The sequence below is a fragment of the Ursus maritimus genome, unplaced genomic scaffold (assembly GCF_017311325.1).
Source record: "Ursus maritimus isolate PB19 unplaced genomic scaffold, ASM1731132v1 scaffold_1, whole genome shotgun sequence".
In the NCBI taxonomy this organism is placed as follows: Eukaryota; Metazoa; Chordata; class Mammalia; order Carnivora; family Ursidae; genus Ursus; species Ursus maritimus.
Window position 1 is genome coordinate 103794933 of NW_024423343.1, and position 19226 is coordinate 103814158.

The following is a 19226-nucleotide window of genomic DNA, read 5'->3' on the forward strand; positions in this document are numbered from 1 at the left end:
TAATGCATATAATATTTTCTTTATCCATTCATTCATTGGTGGATCCTTAGGTTGTCTCCATATCTTGGCTATTGTAGATAATGCTCCAATGAACACAGGGATACAGATATCCTTCTGAGATCAAGATCTTCAGAGAAATACCTAGAAGTAGAGTTGCTGAGCCATATGGTGTTTCTATTTTTGAGTTTGTGAGGAAACTATATATTATTTTCCATAATGGTTGTGCCTTTTTACATTCCCACCAACATAAAGTTTCCCTTTTCCCCCACATCCTCACCAGCTCTTCTTATTTCTTGTCTTTTTGGTAACAGCCATTCTAATAGGCATGAGGTGATAGGTCATTGTGATTTTGATTTGCATGTTCCATATTATTGATGATTTTGAGCACCTTTTCATATCCCTATTGTCCTTCTGTATGCCTTCTTTGGAAGAAAATGCTTATTTAGATCCTGTGATCATTTTTATTTTAATTTTTAAAAAATTTTTAATTTAAATTCTAGTTAGTTAACACACAATGTAGCATTAGTTTCAGGTGTACAATATAGTGATCCAACACTTCAGTATAACACCTGGTGCTCATCACAAGTGCCTTTGTTAATCCTCATCACCTATGTCGCCCATCCCCCCACCCCTCTGGTAACCACCAGTGTGTTCTCTATAGTTAAGAGTCAGTTTCTTGGTTTGCCCCTCTTTCTCTTTCTTTTTTTTTTTTCTTTTTCCCTTTGGTCATTTGTTTTGTTTCTTAAAAAATGTCTAAAATCAACAATACAAGAAACAACAGCTGTTGGTGAGGTTGTGGAGAAAGAAGAATCATGTTACACAGTTGGTGGGAATGCAAATTGGTACAGTCACTCTGGAAAACAGTATGGACATTCCTCAAAAAGTTAAAAATGGAACTACTTTATGATTCAACAATTGTACTACCAGATGTGCACCCAAAAAATACAAACACACTAATTCAAAGGGATACATTCACCCTGATGTTTATGGCAGCATTATCTACAATAGCCAAAATATGGAAACAGCCCAAGTGTCCATTAATTGATGAATGGATAAAGAAGATGTGGTATGTGTGTATAATATATATACACACACAACAGAATATTACTCATCCAACAGAATATTACTCATCCATAAAAAGAATGAAATCTTGCCATTGCAACAATGTGGATGGAGCTAGAGAGATTATGTTAAAGGATATAAGTCAGAGAAAGATAATTATCAAGAGATTCTTCTGACCATTTTTTAATTGGATCTTTTTCTATAGTGTTGGGGGTTCTTTATACATTTTAGAGATTAATCCCTTATCAAGTATATGATTTGCAAATATTTTCTCTTTTCTAAAGCTTGTTTATTTTATTTTAGAGACAGGGAGAGAAGAGTGGGGGAAAGGCCGAGGGAGAGAATCTTCAAGTAGACTCCCTGCTGAGTGTGTAGCCTGATGCCATGACCCATGAGATGATGACTTGAGTTAAAACCAAATGTCGGACATTTAACTGACTAAGTCACACAGGCATCCCAATTTGCAAATATTTTCTATCATTGTGTAATTTGCATTTTCATTTTGTTAATGATTTCCTTTGCTGTACAAAAGTATTTTTGCTTCGATGTAGCCCCACTTGTTTATTTTTGCTTTTATTGCCTTTGCTTTTGTTATCAAACCTAAAGAATCATTTCTGAGACTTAGCTCAAAGAACTTACTACTTATATTTTCTTCTTGGATTTTATGGTTTCAGGTCTTACATTTAAGTCTTTATCCAGTTCGAGTTGATTTTTGTGCATAGTGTGAGATAGTGGTCTGGTTGCATTCTTTTGCATGTGGCTGTCCAGTTTTCCCAGCACCATTTATTGAAGATACTCTCCTGTTCCCATTGTATATTCTTGGCCCTTTTTATCATGAATTAATATACCATATATGTATGAATTTAATTCTGGGCTCTCTATTCTGTTCTATTGATCTATGTTTTTATGCTAATACCATAATGTTTTGATCATTATAGCTTTGTAATATAGTTTAAAATTAGGAAATGTAATCACTCAAACTTTTTTTTTTCTTTTATAAGTTTTCTTTGGTTATTTGGGGTCTTTTATGATTCCATGCAAAGATTAGGATTGCTTATTTCTGTGAAAAATGCCATTGTAATTGTGATAGGGATTGCATTTAATCTGTAGATTGCTTTGAGCAGTATAGACATTTTAACAATATTAATTGTTTTAACATGTGAGTACAAATGTCTTTCCATTTATTGTGTTTTCATCAATGTTTTATAGTTTTTACTATACAGGTCTTTCATCTCCTGGATGAAATTTAGTCCTAGTTATTTTATTATTTTTGATGCAATTATAAGTGTTTTGTTTTTACATTTGGGAGTTCGATTAGAAAATATTTCAGTCTTTTGATTAATGTGTAGACAGTTTGATCTTTACAAACTTGAATCTTCAACTGCATTTACTCACATCTTTGCTATCTCTCAATAGTGTTTTAAAGTTTTCTACTTTGAGGACTTGAACAAATTTTGGCCTTATTTGTGTGCTTTTTATTATATTAATTTTTATGTATTTGTACTATAGGACTACATTAAATATACATATTTTAAAATCTCTAATGTTTATATAAAATATTATTTTTGCATTGAATTTTAATTCTACAAGCTTGTTAAATGTTTTAAATGTTAATAATTTAACTACACTGTCTCTTGGGTTCTCTTTTCTTTACACATAATCATAGCATAGAAGAACCTAACATTTTTCTTCTCTTTTACAATCATGTTCTCTTTTACTACTTTTTCCTGCATTAAGATATTGCCTAGAGACTCTGGACCAATACTGAATAGAAGTGGTGAAACTCCTTGTTTTCTGCTCAATAAAATAAGAAATAATTAATTATTAATATTAATTAATAATAGTGGTTGATGTATATTAAAGATAAAAGCTGCATACCTTTTCAGATTAGGAAAGTATCCCTCAAGTTTGCTTTTTTAAAATAAATGTATATTAAATTTTATCAATATTTTCTACATGTATTAAGGTTTTTTGATTTCTCGCAATTGTATTAATATAGTAAATTACATACACTGAATTTGAATGATAGACCATTTTAGTTTTCAACTTATCTTAATTACATTATATTACTTTTATGTATTTATTGCTACATTTATTTTGTTAATATTTTCTTTAGGACTTTATTTTAATCTAAATACATGTGGTATATAATTTGATTTTGTTAAAATGCTCTTGTTCAGGTTTTGGTATTAAGATTTTGTTGGCCCTATTGATTAGAAATATGATTTCTTCCTTAAATATTTGGTAAAAAAAAATACACTGGTAAAGACTTCTGTAACTGGGAATGTAAAAATTTAAACAATTTTTTACTCATGTTTTCTTCCTCATTCTGCAACCATGTCATCTAAATACTCAGATTGATTTGAATAATTATGTTAATAATATTTTCTCATGATCTTTTTGATATTGGTGAGAATTTATATTATATCTCATTTTACTCTTGATTCCTTACTGATTATTTTTTGTCTGCTTAGTTATAGAGAGGGACTCACCTCTTCAAATGTGACTGAATATGTGTAAAGTGTTGCTCTCTGGAGTCCCTCGACCACTGCATGGCCCAGCTGATGACAGTGGTGGTCGCAGGAAACACCTGCAAGTCTCTGACTGGGCTTTTACCTTGGGCTGCTTGAGCAGCAAGAGGTAAGGACCAGGGTACTTAAAGCCACTAGAAAAGCCTTAAGCTGATAATAAAAAAATAAATCTTACAGCTTCCTTACATCTCAGATAATTGTTGTGAACTCAATTGTCTTCTGGAGTTCACTAGGAATATAAAGTCTCAGAAGCCCAAGGTAGGAACGGACACAAACTTTTGTTGTCTTTATTTCCATTTGGGTTTCATTCCCCCACCTCTGCAATCCATCTCCCTAATACACTACTTTTACTTTTACTCAAGACCTCTCTCCAAAGAAGCCCAACTTAGGGCAATTTACAGCATTTTTCAAATTTTATCTATTATGGGGTTATGCTATTAAGGATGTGCATATTTAGAACTGCAGCATCTCTGGATAAACTGAAACACTTGATTTTTATAGGGTCACCTCCTGCATCTATTGTAAAGCTTGTGCCTCAGAATCTCTTTGCTCTATGATGCATGTAGGTCCGTCAGGTACATTTGTTGCCTAGTATCCTTTTTTAAATGTTTATATTTTCAATCTTCTGGTAAATTTATTTTCAAATGCCTTTTTAAGCAACATACAATTATTTTATTTAAATTCATTCTCAAATATTTCCCTTTAATTATAGTATTTAGTCAATCAGTATTAAATATTAATATATTTGGATTTAAATATATAATTGTGTCCTAAACTTTCTACATGGCAGCCTTTCCTATGGTATTTTTTGTCCTTTTATCATTTTTTGAATATGTTATTTCCATTAAACAATTTTCTTTCTATAAGTTTAGAAAGTAGGCCCTAGTTTCCTATTCTTTAATTGATTATTCTAAGAATTAAAGCATAAAAACTTGATAATGCCTTATCAACATCCAACATTATCTAGTACATTTCTTCTCTTCACAGATAATGAAAAACCCTAAAAACATTTAATTTGGTTTAATTACTTCCAGAATTACATAATTATAATTTTATTAATCACAGACACATTAAATTTCAGAAAGCAATATTATTATTATTATTGGTAGTGATGTCCTTTCTGTTATGTTCATTTAAATTTACCCACATATTTAGTGTTTATTTATCTTATTTCATGCTGCAGTTATGACCTTTGACCTGGGACTGTGTCTTCCAAAAGAAAGTCCTTTATGTTGTCTTTAGTATGGTTCTGTTTGTAGTAAATTCCCATTTTGCTGTTTTTGATGTTTTAAATTGTTTTAAATTATCATGAAATACTTTTGCTGAATAACATAGGTCACTAGAGTGGTGAGAATTTTGGTTGTTACCATTTTATTTTTGTCTTAGTCAAATGTTGGAGTTTGAAAAGTAATCTTCTGGTTAAAGTGTTGTTTCTTTTAAAATAATCTGTTTCTAACTGCTTCTAAGATTTTCTCCTTGGTTTGTTTTCTTTAATTTCACACTAATGTTTTAGGCATGGATTTCTTTATACTTCTCAGTTTAGCATTTACTGGGCTGATGGATTTGGGGAATGATTTTTTTTTTTCTGTTATGGAAAGTTTTCAGCCATTATCAGCCTGTGTATGTTACTAAGCTATTCTTTTTCTGTTTTACTAAGCTATTCTTTTTCTGTTTTGTTCTGTGACTCTAATTTAACCTATTTTAAGCTTTCCTCTTAGGCTTTCCCAGTTTTACTGAGATATAATTAACATATTACATTGTGGCAGTTTAAGTTGTCAACATAATGATTTGATGTACATATTGCAAAACGACTACCACAATAAATTCAGTTACCTTTCATTACCTCACATAGTTATAATTTTTTTGTGATGTTAACTTTTAAGATCTACTTTCTTATAAACTTTAAAATATACAATATCTTTTTGTTAACTGTAGTCACCATCATGTACATTATATCCCCTGAACTTATTTAATTTATAACTGAAAGTTTATACCCTTTGACCAACTTCACCTGTCACTACCTCCCCTTCTTCAAATTCTGGCAACCACCAATATGTTCTCTGTCTCTGTAAGTTCAGTTCTTGTTTTTTTGTTGTTGTTTCTGTTTTTGTTTTTTATTCCAACTATAAGTGAGATCATACAGTATTTGTCTTTCTATGTCTGATTTAGTTCATTTATTTATTAGAAATGCATTTTTCTGGTTTATAATAGGTTTCTAATTCTTTCTTGAATTGTGACTAAGCAGTTAACAAATGTGACCATTAAATTTTTAATTTTGGTTATTTTACATTTTTAGTTTTACAATATTGATTTTTAATTTCAAAATATAATAGTGATTCCAGTTTCCTGATAGTATTACAATGGTTACCTAAGAATGCCTCCAAGATCCCCATGTCCTTGGATACACATACTTCATAATCCCTGGGTTTGTGAATATGATGGATTTTACTATGTGATTGTTATGTTACCTGGCACTGTTGACTTAAGAGAGAGAGATTATCCAAGTGGACCTGACCAATCACATAAGAACTTTATATCTGAGTGGAGAAGTATGGAAGTCATAAAAACAATGTGAAGCCTAACAGAGATTTAGCACTAGGGAAAGGAACACAGGAGAGGGCTATAGGAGCTGAAAGTTGCTTCTGGTTAACAGCCAACAAAAGAAACAAAACCCTCATACAAAAACAGCAATGAAATAAAGTCTTCCAATAATGTAGATAGTTTGGAAGAATATCTTAAGCTCCAAATGAGAATGCAACCTGCCAATACTTTGATTTTGGCCTCATGAGACCCTGAGCAAAGACACCAACTTTGACTTCTGACCTACAAAAGTGTGAGATAACGAATGTTGTTTGAAGCCTCACTGTCCATGGTCATTCAGGATCAGCAATAAAAAACCATTGCAGTTAGCAAGTTTGGCTTTATCTCCTTGAACCAAAAAGCACAGTTTTCTGTTAGTTTATCATTTCTGTCTAATCAATCTCGTTATTTCTGTTGTCAAACTCATGCCAAATAGAAACTTTAAGAGCAATTCTAAAGAAAGTCTGATTAATTTCAATAATCATCACAATGGTCTCATTAAATATTATTAGCAATAATTAATTTCAGAATATAGTAGATCATTCAACTTAATTTCTGAGTTAAAATAATTTAGAATCTAGAATTTAATGCAAAGTGATCAAGCATCAAGAAAACATAAATAAAATAAAACAGTTCAGTTGAATTTAATGCATTCCGAAATATAAAATATTCATGCAATTTTTTTCTGAATAAGTTAACATAAAAAAGAAAAAAAAAACCCAGAAGGAAGAAATTAAAAAATTATGAATAATATTGTTAAACCAAAATATAGGAACTTGAATTTTCAGCATAAAATTCTTACAGGGCAAAGATTAAAGAGAGATAGTCTAAGAACTCCCATAGAAAGGATTCGGGGTTAAAGGAGATTTGGTGCAAAGATAGGGTAATTAAGTGACTTTAAATAAGAAGACATAGTGAAAAGATCCACCTAGGTTACTAAAGTTTGTTTTACAGGGGCAGAGTGTGACTGTGGAAGAATAATAATTTCCAGTGCTATCCATGTTCTAATTTCTGGGACCTATTTATATGTTTTGATACATGCCAAAAGGAATTAATATTTCAATGGAACTGAATTTGTTAATTAGTCTATTTGTTATTAGTCTATCTAAAGATAGAATGACAATACATGATTATCCACATGTGTTCAAAGTGAAGGGTAGGCAAAAGAGGAGGAGGTTAAAGAAACACAATATGAGAAGGAATTGACTCATTTTTGCTAATATTCAAGATAGATGGGGTGATGAGACAAAGGGTAAGGATGGCCTGTAAATACCGGAAAAAGAAAAAAAAAAGATGATATAGATACAGATAGGTGTAGATATAGATGATAAGATGTAGAGATAGATATATAGATAGATAGATATATAGATAGATAGATAGATGATAGATAGATAGATAGATAGAGATAGATATATATATCTATAGATATATCTATAGATATATCTATAGATATCTATAGATATATCTATAGATATCTATAGATATATCTATAGATATCTATAGATATATCTATACCCAGCAGAGCTTACAGAAAGAAAGGCAGTACTGTCAATGCCCTGACCCTCTACCAGATTCTTGGCAGTCTTGATAATCAGTAACCCTGTTGCTAAGTTAATGGGTTTTAGAACTCATCCAAAAGATTAAAATGTTTTCCAACCGTCTTGAAAAACCTTCCTTTTAGAGCTTCGTGATTTTCTGACCTGACTCAGAGCTCACTCATGAGAAATGTGTTATTCCTAGAGCAGTTAGTATGGATTTGAAGAAAAAAATAAGTCAGATTCATACACAGGCATATGTCTAAGATATTGCAGGTTCAGTTCAAGACCACTGTAATAAAGCAAATATCACAATAGCGTGAAATGATTATTTTGGTTTCTCAGTGCATATATTGTTATATTAAATATAGTATAATGTTTGCACTATACTGGAGTCTGTTAAGTGCGCAATAGCATTACACCTCAAAAAAAATAACAAAGTACGTACATACCTTAATTATAAAATACTTTATTGATAAAAAAGGGTAACCATCATCTGAGCTTTCAACAAATTAAATCAGTGATAACCAATCACCATAACAAATACAACAATAATGAAAATTTTTAAATATTGCAAAAATTACCAAAATGTGACAGAGAAACAAAGTGTGCAAATGCTGTTGACAAAAATGATGCTTGATGCAGGGTTGCCAAAACCCTTCAAAGTATCAAAAATGCAGTACCTGCAAAATACAATAAAGTGAAGGACAATGAAATGAGATTTGCTTGTATTAATTATATTTTTAAAATTTAGACAGAATAAAGAGCAAAACATTTTTAAATATAAAAATTATAAAATACTAACATTATTACTATAAAGAACGGATTAATGAAAGACATCATGAGGATAATACAAAATCTAGAAACAATAAAGAGAGTAATACATGTAGTTTCCCAAATAATATATGTGATTTCCAGATATATATATATATAGAGAGAGAGAGAGAGAGAGAGAGACTGGTTAAAATAATAAATAATAAGTAACTATGTCAGTATTCCTTAAATTGATCTACAATTTAAATTCCAACAGACTTTTTTACAGAAATGGAAAATACAGAAGAGCTAAAAATAAAATTCTTAGGAAATAACAATGAAGAAAACATTCAAGACATTGGATTCAACAACAATTTCACAGACATGACAGCAAGATCTTTGACAATAACAACAACAAAAAGTGAGTAAATTATGGGGAGCCTGGGTAGCTCAGTCAGTTAAGTGACCAACTCTTGGTTTCAGGTCAGGGAATCGAGCCCCATGTGAGATTCCATGCCCAACGCCAAACCTTCAGATTCTCTTCCCTCTCCCTCTGCCCCCCTGCACTTGTGTGTACATACGCACTCTCTCTCTCTAAAATAAAATTAAAAAGTAAATAAATTGGACTGCAACAAAAATAGGAACTTTTGTGCATCAAAGGACACTATCAAGAAAATTAGAGGGAAGAAATACTTACAGTCATAAATATGATAAGAGTTTGGTATCCAGAATATATAAAGACTCTTCAAACTTAACAAGAAAAAAATCAGTTAAAAAATACATAAAAGATGAAGATATCTTTGTCTACAGAAAATATACAAATGATCACTAGGCATATGAAAAGGTGCTCAACATCATTAATCATCAGGGAAATGCAAATAAAATTACAGAGGAATGCCATTTTACATGCATTGGAACGGCTATTAAAAATAAACAATACTCATTGGAGGAAGATGTGGAGAAATTGGAGCAGATACATTGAAGGTGGGAATATAAAATGGTGCAGGTGCTGTGGAAAACCATCAATTTCTCAAAAAGTCATATAGAGAATTACCATATGATCCAGCAATGTCAGTCCTAGATATATATCCAAAAGAATTGAAAGCAGGGATTCAACACATATTTTATACTTATACTAATGTTTGTAGTAACATTATTCACAATATCCAAAATGTAGAAACAATCCAAATGTCTGCCAACAGATGAATGCAGAAACAAAATGCGGTATATAGTACAATAGAAAAATATTATTAATGGCCATAAAAGGAAAACAAATTTTGGTATATGTTACAATATGAGTAAACCTTGAAAACATTCTAAGTGACATAATGCAGACAAACAAGGACACATATTATTTTATATACAAGATACCTAGAGTAGGCAAATATGTAGAAACAGATATGTAGAATAGAGGTTGGTGAAGGGGAAGGGAGAGATGGCAAGGTATTGTTGATCAGGTAGAGTTTCTACAAAAGATGATTAAAAAAATGGGGTATAGATAATGGTAATGGTTGCACACATTGTGAATTTATTTAATGGCACTGAATTATACTCTCACAAATTGTTCAAATGATAAAATATCATAGCTAGATGATAGGTTAGATAGATAGATAGATGATAGATAGATAGATAGATAGATGATAGATAGATAGATGATAGATAGATGATAGATAGATGATAGATAGATAGATAGATAGATAGATAGATGATAGATAGATAGATGATAGATAGATAGATAGATAGATTGATAGACGATAGATAGATGACAGATGATGATAGATAGATAGATGATAGATGATAGATAGATAGATAGATAGATAGATAGATGACAGATAGATGATAGATAGATAAAAGATAGATTGTAAATGTTTTTAAAAGACAACTAAGAAATTACAAAGGTAGAAGAGGGAAGACCAAGGAACTGGAGGGCAGGGAAGGGGAGGGAAGAGGAAGGGAAGGAAAAGAAATAAAAGGGAGGGAAGGGGAGAAGGGAAAGGGAGAGAAAGGGAGGAATTTGACACTTTGACTCAGTGGTTCCAGGTAAGTATCTCATGTTTTTTCACCTGAGAAAATATTACATATTAAAAATGTCCCTTGTACTATTCTTAACAATGACAAATATACTGAGCACAATCTAAAATTCCATTGGGAGTCCTCTAGCACAGCCTCTGAATTATTTCTGTCATTTTCTTTGAAAAAAACAGTGAATTGTAGAAAACTGATATTAATGTTAGTAGTGTATTTACATTTAAATACAAATGAATTGTATCCATTGGAACTGTAAATATTGACCAATTTTGAATGTATCTATAAATTCATTTTGGTATATTGTATGTGCATGTTTGTGTGTGTGTGTGTGTGTGTGTTAAATTCTTTTAACCAGTGCTAATATTTTAGTGTTTTCATTCATTGATAAGTTAAAGAAAGTCTGAAGAGTTTTCATTTTGTATTTGTGTAAGAGTCATTATATTACCTTTCAAAAATCATACTTTGACATCATAATTTGGAAATTATTATTCATCTGAATTAGTAAAACTTTGCTCATCTATATTTGGGAATACCACAAAAGTTACAAGAAATGAGTTTGAGCCATATATTCTGTTATGGAAAGTTCTTTGAGAAATATCATTATTAACTAAGTTGCTAAAATATATACAATAACTTTATCTTAAAATTTGCATATGTAGAAGCTATATAGTTGCAAATATGTTAAAGAAATACATATTTACACTATAAACTCTTAACTAAGGTGATTACATGATTTGTCGTTCCAACTGGGACATTTTTATGAATTGAACATGTCTTCATGATATTAACCATACCAGATCAGCAGGTACAGATTGGGACATGTGGTCACTCAATTTTTAATAATTTTTACTTCTAGGAAAGAATGGAATTTCTTTTCTAGTTATCTTAGCATTTAAAAATACTAATATACTCCTTTATTGCTTCTACATTTTTAAGTAAAATGAAATACAAAAATATGTCTAAAAGGTTGAGCTTAAAAATACTGTTTGAAATACAAGTTTGGTTACATTGTGGTTGGTAGGTTAAATCTTTAACAATGGGGACTGATTAAGTGAATTATGATACAAATGTAGGATAAACTACTGCATAGCTTTAAAAAGTTTCAATAGTGCTTAATTATAGAGACGTTGTTCATTATATAATATAAAATTAAAAAGTAATATATAAACAATATAGAAAGTAGGTGATTCCAAATTAAAATGCATATCCTGGGGAAAAGGTAACTGATAACTAGGACTTAAAAAACATACTTTTGAGTGCATTTTACTTTTCCTATCTTCCAATATTTTCTGCAGTGTTCGTGTATCTCTGTTTCAATCATTAAACAAACACACATACATTTTTACTTTACATGGGATAATACCTGTTTGCTGTCTTATTTTTTACACAAAAGTTTGTTTTGCCCAAACAATTGACCAACTGAAATAATTGACCAACTTCCATAATCTAGAGAAATTTTACTAAAGCACAGGAGAAATGGGGACTGAAGTGTAAATATATGTTTCATTATCTGGGCCAAAGACAAGGTGTCTACACATCTGACAAGAAGTTTAAGTATATGAAAAGATGTTTACGTATTCCTTGTAAAATTCTTGTAAAATTCTCTGGTAAAAGGCAGCTCTGAGTTATAATGAGTACACTGCCCTGAAGATTACTTTCAGAGGCTAGGTCTCCCTTTGGAAATGTTCCACTCATTTCATAGGATTATAGACTGCCAAGGTTGAAACCCTCAACATCATTTCCACACTGTCACTCAACATCTGAACTACTTTATCGAAGGGGAACTGGCTGCCTTCAGAAATAGTTCATTTTATTTTTTTGAAAGCTGTTACAGAAAGAAAGAGCTAAATTTATCTCCTGATAGATTTCTGGTCCTTTTATTATTGGGAAAAGGTTAATCCAATGTCAAATAATTGAAAAGAGATGTGCTGTAACTCTTTCCCATTCATCACCCTGAGTGTCTCCTCCTGTCCAAGCTAAATACCCTCCATTCCAGGTAAGAATACTTTGTTCATTCCATATCCTCCATCAGGAAATATTTTCATTATCATTGTTCAAGATGACCTTCATGTACTGCTCCCCTGACACTCACGCCCCACCCTGATTCAGTTAGATCCCACAAAACTTACTTACATAGCATCCAGCTGTTATTCTTTTCACAGCATTTTCCATGTTGTATTTTTATTGTAAGTGACTTTCAGGTTTTAAACTGTGAGGTCCTAAAGGGCAATAACCATGAGTCTGCTTTTATATCTTTGGTGCAAAAATACTTCACATGTGTTTCAACTTCTGGTGCCAGATTGAATGGGCCTTTGAAATGACTAGCAAACCTGGAAAAGCAAACCATGAATACAATTTAATCCCTCAATAAAAGTAATGTGCCTTTCCTTCTGGAAATGCTTACCCCCCAAAGACAGCATTTAATGATTAAGATTTTCTCTCAGCAGTGCCTGGGGGTCTCAGTCGGTTAAGCGTCTGATCTTGATTTCAGCTCAGGTCATGATCTTGGGTCCTGAGATGGAGCCCCATGCATCAGGCTTTGTGCTCAGTGGGGAATATTCTTGAGGATTCTCTCTCTCTCCCTCTCCCCCTGCCCCTGACTGCCCTCAAGTAATAAATAGCTAAAAATAAGTTCTCTCACCCCTCCAAATTATGAGTGTCCCTACTGGGCAAAGTTGGCATTAAGCACTAAAGACTATCACCAAGTTATCATAGTAGCTTCATTTCCCAAGTCTGCCACTCAAGAACCGGGTGAATCTCTTTGACCCTTTTGGATTCCATCGTCCTCACCACTCTGATGAAACTGTCTGGATGACCTTTCAACATTTCACCTCCTCCAGCTTGCATAAAATAAACTAATAACCAAAGTGAACGTGGATTTATTTGGTCTATCATTTCTGTTCTTGTATTTCTCAGCTTCAGTGTTTCCAGTGACATGCTTCCAAGAAAATATTGAAAGTTGCTTTTGAGGTGAAAGTAGTTCTGAAACAAGCATAGGAAAAAAGAAATCTAATTTTTAGAACTCAAAAGAAATATGAGTGGTGCCAGGTATAGATGATGGCTTATATTCAAGGCTTAAACCAGTGAGTATTCTTATTCTGAGATTCTTCAGACACTTAATATTTTCCTTTTCACAGAGATCCTCATTTAGGAATATTCCATAGAAAGAGACCAGTGTGAGATCCCAGCGTGCCCAGGGGAAAATATATCTAGTTATGGAGGCTTTTTAATCTGTGCTTGTGATTTATCAATACAGCCTAACCAAATGCTTTATTAATTCAGAAGGTGTCATGATTTTAATTTATTTTATATCTTTTATTGCTCAGGCCAAATACTTTACTAATCATCACATGTGTTTCAACGATTGAAGCATACATTAAAATACTTGACAGGCTGCCCATTAATCTATGCACTGTGGCCCACTGTGCACTTTGCTGATGGAATTTCACATTTTATAGACCTGTCTTTGAATTTTGATGATTTGGTTCAATATTGTTAGCAGAGAACTTGCCTTCTTGGGAATGTATTGCCCATTAAAAGCGACATGCTAGGGTGATTGGGATGTGTTTTGATTTAACAATTGAGTTTATAATTGTATACACTTCAGTAACCACAGAGCTTCCTCTGCTGAAAGGGACTTTGGTTCCAGTGTTTTTATGTTGTAAAAGAGCTTTCTTTCTTCTATTTTTAGACCCCAAACTGATGCAAAATCTTCTTCAAGACCAAATGAATAATATTTATAGATACTTTGGAACACATCTTTTTTTTTTTTTTCCTTTTTAAGAACATAATATCTCAAATCTTAGGTTGCCTGATAGGTCAGTTTGATTAAGTGTCTGACTCCTGATTTTGGGTCAGGTCAAAATCTCAGGGTAGTGAGATGGAGCCTCGCATCGGATCCAAGCTCAGCACGGAGTAGGCTTGAGATCCGCTCTCTCCCTCTATGTTAAATAAAGCGATCTTCAGAAAGGGAAAGCTTAGGATAAAATCCTGAAAACAGGCTCTAAAAATTTCTAGGGTCTAGATTCACACCGTCATTGACAATATTAGCTATCTTCACTATATTGCTGGATAAATTCAGGAAGTACACAACAACCAAACCAAACCAAAACAAACAGCTTTATTGGACTTTTTTTTTTCCAATTGTGATGCTTATCAAAATTTTGCATTTTCCTCAGTCACTATAGTCTAGAACCAATACAGCCTTAATCTTGCATATCAGCCAACACAGAATGATCTCCATAGTGTGCATAAATATTTATTCAACAGATATTTCTTGAGCTTACTACTATGTATTCTTCATTTGGTAGGATACACTGCCCTCAAGGCAGTGGTTAGAAGACACACATGAGAAGTTGAGAAACATAAACAATTTATCAGAAGTATGAATCATCAGAGTATGATTTTTTCAGCAAATTAATGTAGTGGAAAAGGCAACATGGAGCTTGAGGGAAATTAGTATCAGCAAAGGATTATTAAATGTATCCACTATACATTTTGAGTTCAGGTTAAGCTACATGCAAATCACAGCTCTGGAATCACAGAACTATTGGACCCAGAGAAGGCTTTAAAATTTCTTCATTGCCTCAGTTCTCTATATGTTGGATCTATGCACTGAATCACTAACCTGACTTCACAGATTGTTGACAAGAGTAAAGGATAAGAGAGACACTGTGAATACAGTGTCTATTAAATACCAGATACCCAAGAATAACTTTGGTGATAAATATGTGACTTCATTAATACTATTACTAAAAAAAAAGTAGTAAAGAAAATTAATAGTATATCTGTATAGTCAAATGATGTTCCATAGAAGAGGTGGGCCTCACTTGGATCTTGAAAGGACAGACAGTTTGCTTAATGAAATAAAGGTGAGTATGCCCAAGAGGGGAGGAAAATCATGAATGAAAGCTGGGAAGTAAGACAGAGCATACTGTATGGGGCATAGAGAGTGTATAGGTTAGTTAGAGATGTCTCGTTATATGATATACTGGACTTATTCTAATAATGTGGGCTATCCCAAAATGGGGGGGTACTAAACAGCAAACAACTTTGCAGGTTGTCATTTTTCAAATTTGGACTCAGAACATGTTGGTGTATTAGCAAGTTTCAGATGAATTACAAACCCTTAATTGCTAACAGTTAATATGCTGACATTTTTGATAATCCAATTAAAAACTGAGAGAATTAAGATCAAGATGTAGGATTTTTTCATATAATCCTACTAAATTACTATTGGAATTATAGCAGAGGAAGTAAAAAGGAATAAACCAGTAACAGATATTTGAATGAAGTTGAATTTAGACACAGAGGTTGGGAACATGGAGGTCTGGGAATAAGATGACTATGTTTTATTATTAAACATTATATTTTATGTGAATACCAGATGAATACATCATTTTTATAAAAACTTAACTAACAAAATAAAGGAGTTTTCTTCATAGTAATGTTAGATATGGTTTTCTTGAGGAAAAGTTAGAGCCAGTAATGCAATATAATGAATAAACCTGAATATGTCCATAGAAGAGGGTCTCATGATTCCTTATCATTCCTTGTGTGTCACAAAATTTCTAGACTTCATGGTTTTATCTTGCTTCTTAAGAACAGAATCATTTACATGTCACTACTCTTAGGTCCTTGGAAGATATTTTCTCTTCTATATCCATAGCATGATATTAGGGAATATTCACACACACACACACACACACACACACACACACACACACACACACTCTCTCTCTCTCTCTCTCTCTCTCTCTCTCTTAAAAGGAAACCTAAACCTAAGTCCCTAAAATTATAGAGACATCCGTACTATTTTATCATACTTTTTAGGCCATGGCTTTACAAACTTTATAACAATAATTTGTGGGTTCTTCATTAAAGTAGTGAACCAATAAACATGTCAAAATTTTTTAAGCAAGTGCCTAAATCTGCAACATATTGTACCGTGAGCCTCACCTCTCTCTGAACAGATATAGTTGATGACAGACCATTAAGAACATTCCCTAGTTCAAAATCCAATAGAGTTTATTTGGGGAAGCCTCATTATATACACACACAAAAATTAATTTTTCCCTCCTTCCTAAATGCCACTGACTATGTGCTGGTGTCCTAAACCTGACTCAGTCTCAGTCTATTCAAGTTCATCCCTAAGTACAAAACTTCTTTAATGAAAATTTGCTCAGTCTCCTGCTCAAAACCTTTCAATTGCCCAGAGTTCTTAGTTGCATGAATCTGGCTAGCTTGACCAAAAAATAATCAAGTATAAGTATTAGATACATAACAGAATAAGCAGAGGAGACTGAAAAAAGATGGATAGGATAATAAGTATGAGCCAAAGCTATTCTGCAAGATGAGAAATAGGCAGTGTCATATATACTTTTTTTTAAAGGTATGGTAATGGATATGCATGACATTGGTACATATATTCCCCTGTCCCCTGCTACAAATGGAGTAGAACTGGTGGAGAAGTGTGCCACTGAGATCCCAGGCCTTCTGAGCTACAGTCCAGTTCTAGAGGGCACAGACTTCCTGACTGGTCTGTCAGCAGCAAAGTAACTCACCTATTCCAACCTTTTCCCACCTGTGGCTATGGGGAGACATCCATCCTCTCAGGGTGACCTGGGATACATGAGACAGACATGGTCATGGTAGATCCCTCAATACAGATACTGGTATCCAAGAATTCCAGGATGATATTCCAAAGGCAGTAAATCAAATGCCTGTTGATGAGGGGTTATGGGAGAGACTCCAGAACAAGATTCCAGCTCAGCCAACATTTGTTCACTCCAAGGATTTCTACTACAAAATCTAGTAGGACTCCCATCAGGGTCTGCAAAGACTATTTCTCAGCAGCCACCTTCTGTTCCCGAGTCCTCAAAGACTGTGGATACTCAGGCAAAATTCCACCATGCCAGACAGACTCCAGAAGAAGCCAGAGGCACTGTACTCGGATATGTTAGATCAGCTACTTGAACTTCTAGTCACCTCCGAATTAGGATACCAAAGATAAGATGAAAAACTTTCTGTATATTTACCATACGTAGTCATCTCCTCTGTTCCATTAGCAGAAAGAAGAGCAGATCCAATGTTATGTTGGCTAACTCTGTCTCTGTGCCTGATCACCACTGCTGAGGTCTTGGGCTGGCCAGCTGCATCTGACAAGTAGCCATCCACACATCCTTTGGGAATTCATTCAGGATGTTTTTTGGAGGCTTTTTCGGGCTGCATTTCCAGTAGCTAATATGTTAGTATTCTAGCCTGTATATCATCGTTGCTATTGTACTAACCAGCAGCCACCACTATTAGTAATATAGTGGCTGTGAATCCCAAACATCCCCATATCTTTATGTTGTTATATTGACAACCGAAACCCCAATTTGGTGGGTCTGTTTGGTCAAGCTGAAAGGTATCTCTCTGCATGCATTGCTTCTATTGCATGATATGGGCAGTAGCTTCCTCCAATACTATACATAATGAAAAAGAGGTCCCCAATTAGGAAGAGCAGCTACATGACAGAAACCAGAATGAGTTAATGAATCAATGAATTCTTTGACTCCAGTGTCTCACTACTATTAAAAAAATAAATAAATAAATGACTTCCTGACTCTCCAGTGCTTTCACAAGAATGTGAAGCCCCTTTGCCTAGCCTTTAGGGCTCTCCCTGCTATATGTGTTGTTTATCTCTCCAATCTGAAGGGCATTTTAACCATTAGATTATAGGCATTTATTTTTTTTTTAATTTTTTATTATGTTATGTTAGTCACCATACAAGTACATCATTAGTTTTAGATGTAGTGCTCCATGATTCATTGTTTTCGTATAACACCCAGTACTCCATGCAATATATGCCCTCCTTAATACCCATCATCGGCCTGTCCCCATCCCCCATCCCCCTCCTCTCTGAAACCCTCAGTTTGTTTCCCAGAGTCCATAGTCTGTCATGGTTCATTCCTCCTTCTGTTTACCCCTTCATTCTTCCCTTCCTTCTCCTACCGATCTCCCTGCTAGTCCTTATGTTCCACAAATAAGTGAAACCGTATGATAATTTAGACTATAGGCATTTACCATTAGACTATAGAATAGTCCATATTTCATAAAAATACATTTGGTGGAAATTATTAGACAGTGATATATTTTTCACCTTCAAGCAATGTCTTTAATATTTTCCTGATCATATCAATTTCCTTTTTAAGAATATCAGTTAAATCTTCATATGTGAGAAATTGGTATACAGTTTAATACACACAAACCCAGGAAAAAATGGAGATTTTTTCCAAAGTGGTAAGATGACTGGCACCAGCAGGCTGATATTTCTTACCTGACAAAAAGTGAAGTGCAGTATGAGCATGATAAGGTCAAAGTGAAAGTGAAGATCTCATTAGCTTAGAAAAAAAGGTAGGGACAAAACAGACATGTAGGAAAGCTTGAGGACTAACATTCAATTCTAATGGACTCTCAGTAAGATTAATTCAAAGAAGTTTTACTAGGTAGAATGAGCCATGTCTGCTCAGAGTGATATTTTTAGTTCCATGGAAGCATTGCAAGTTTGGAGCTAAATGAGCGAAGATATTTAGAATGGGAATCAATTTCCTAATCCTTATTACCATGATATATTCTTAGCTATTTCATTTCCAACCTTAAGTAAGGGACTTTGAGAAGTTCTGGTGTTTGCAACCTAAACTTTCTTAGATTCACTAACATAAAAAAAAAAAAAAGTCTTCTGAAAAGGAGTTAT

At 33.3% G+C, this 19226-nt stretch overlaps 1 pseudogene; it reads right to left on the reverse strand.

Moving 5' to 3' along the window:
• Window positions 1-17067: 17067 nt before the first annotated feature.
• Window positions 17068-18839, reverse strand: LOC103658615 (annotated as a pseudogene).
• Between the last annotated feature and the right edge of the window lie 387 nt (window positions 18840-19226).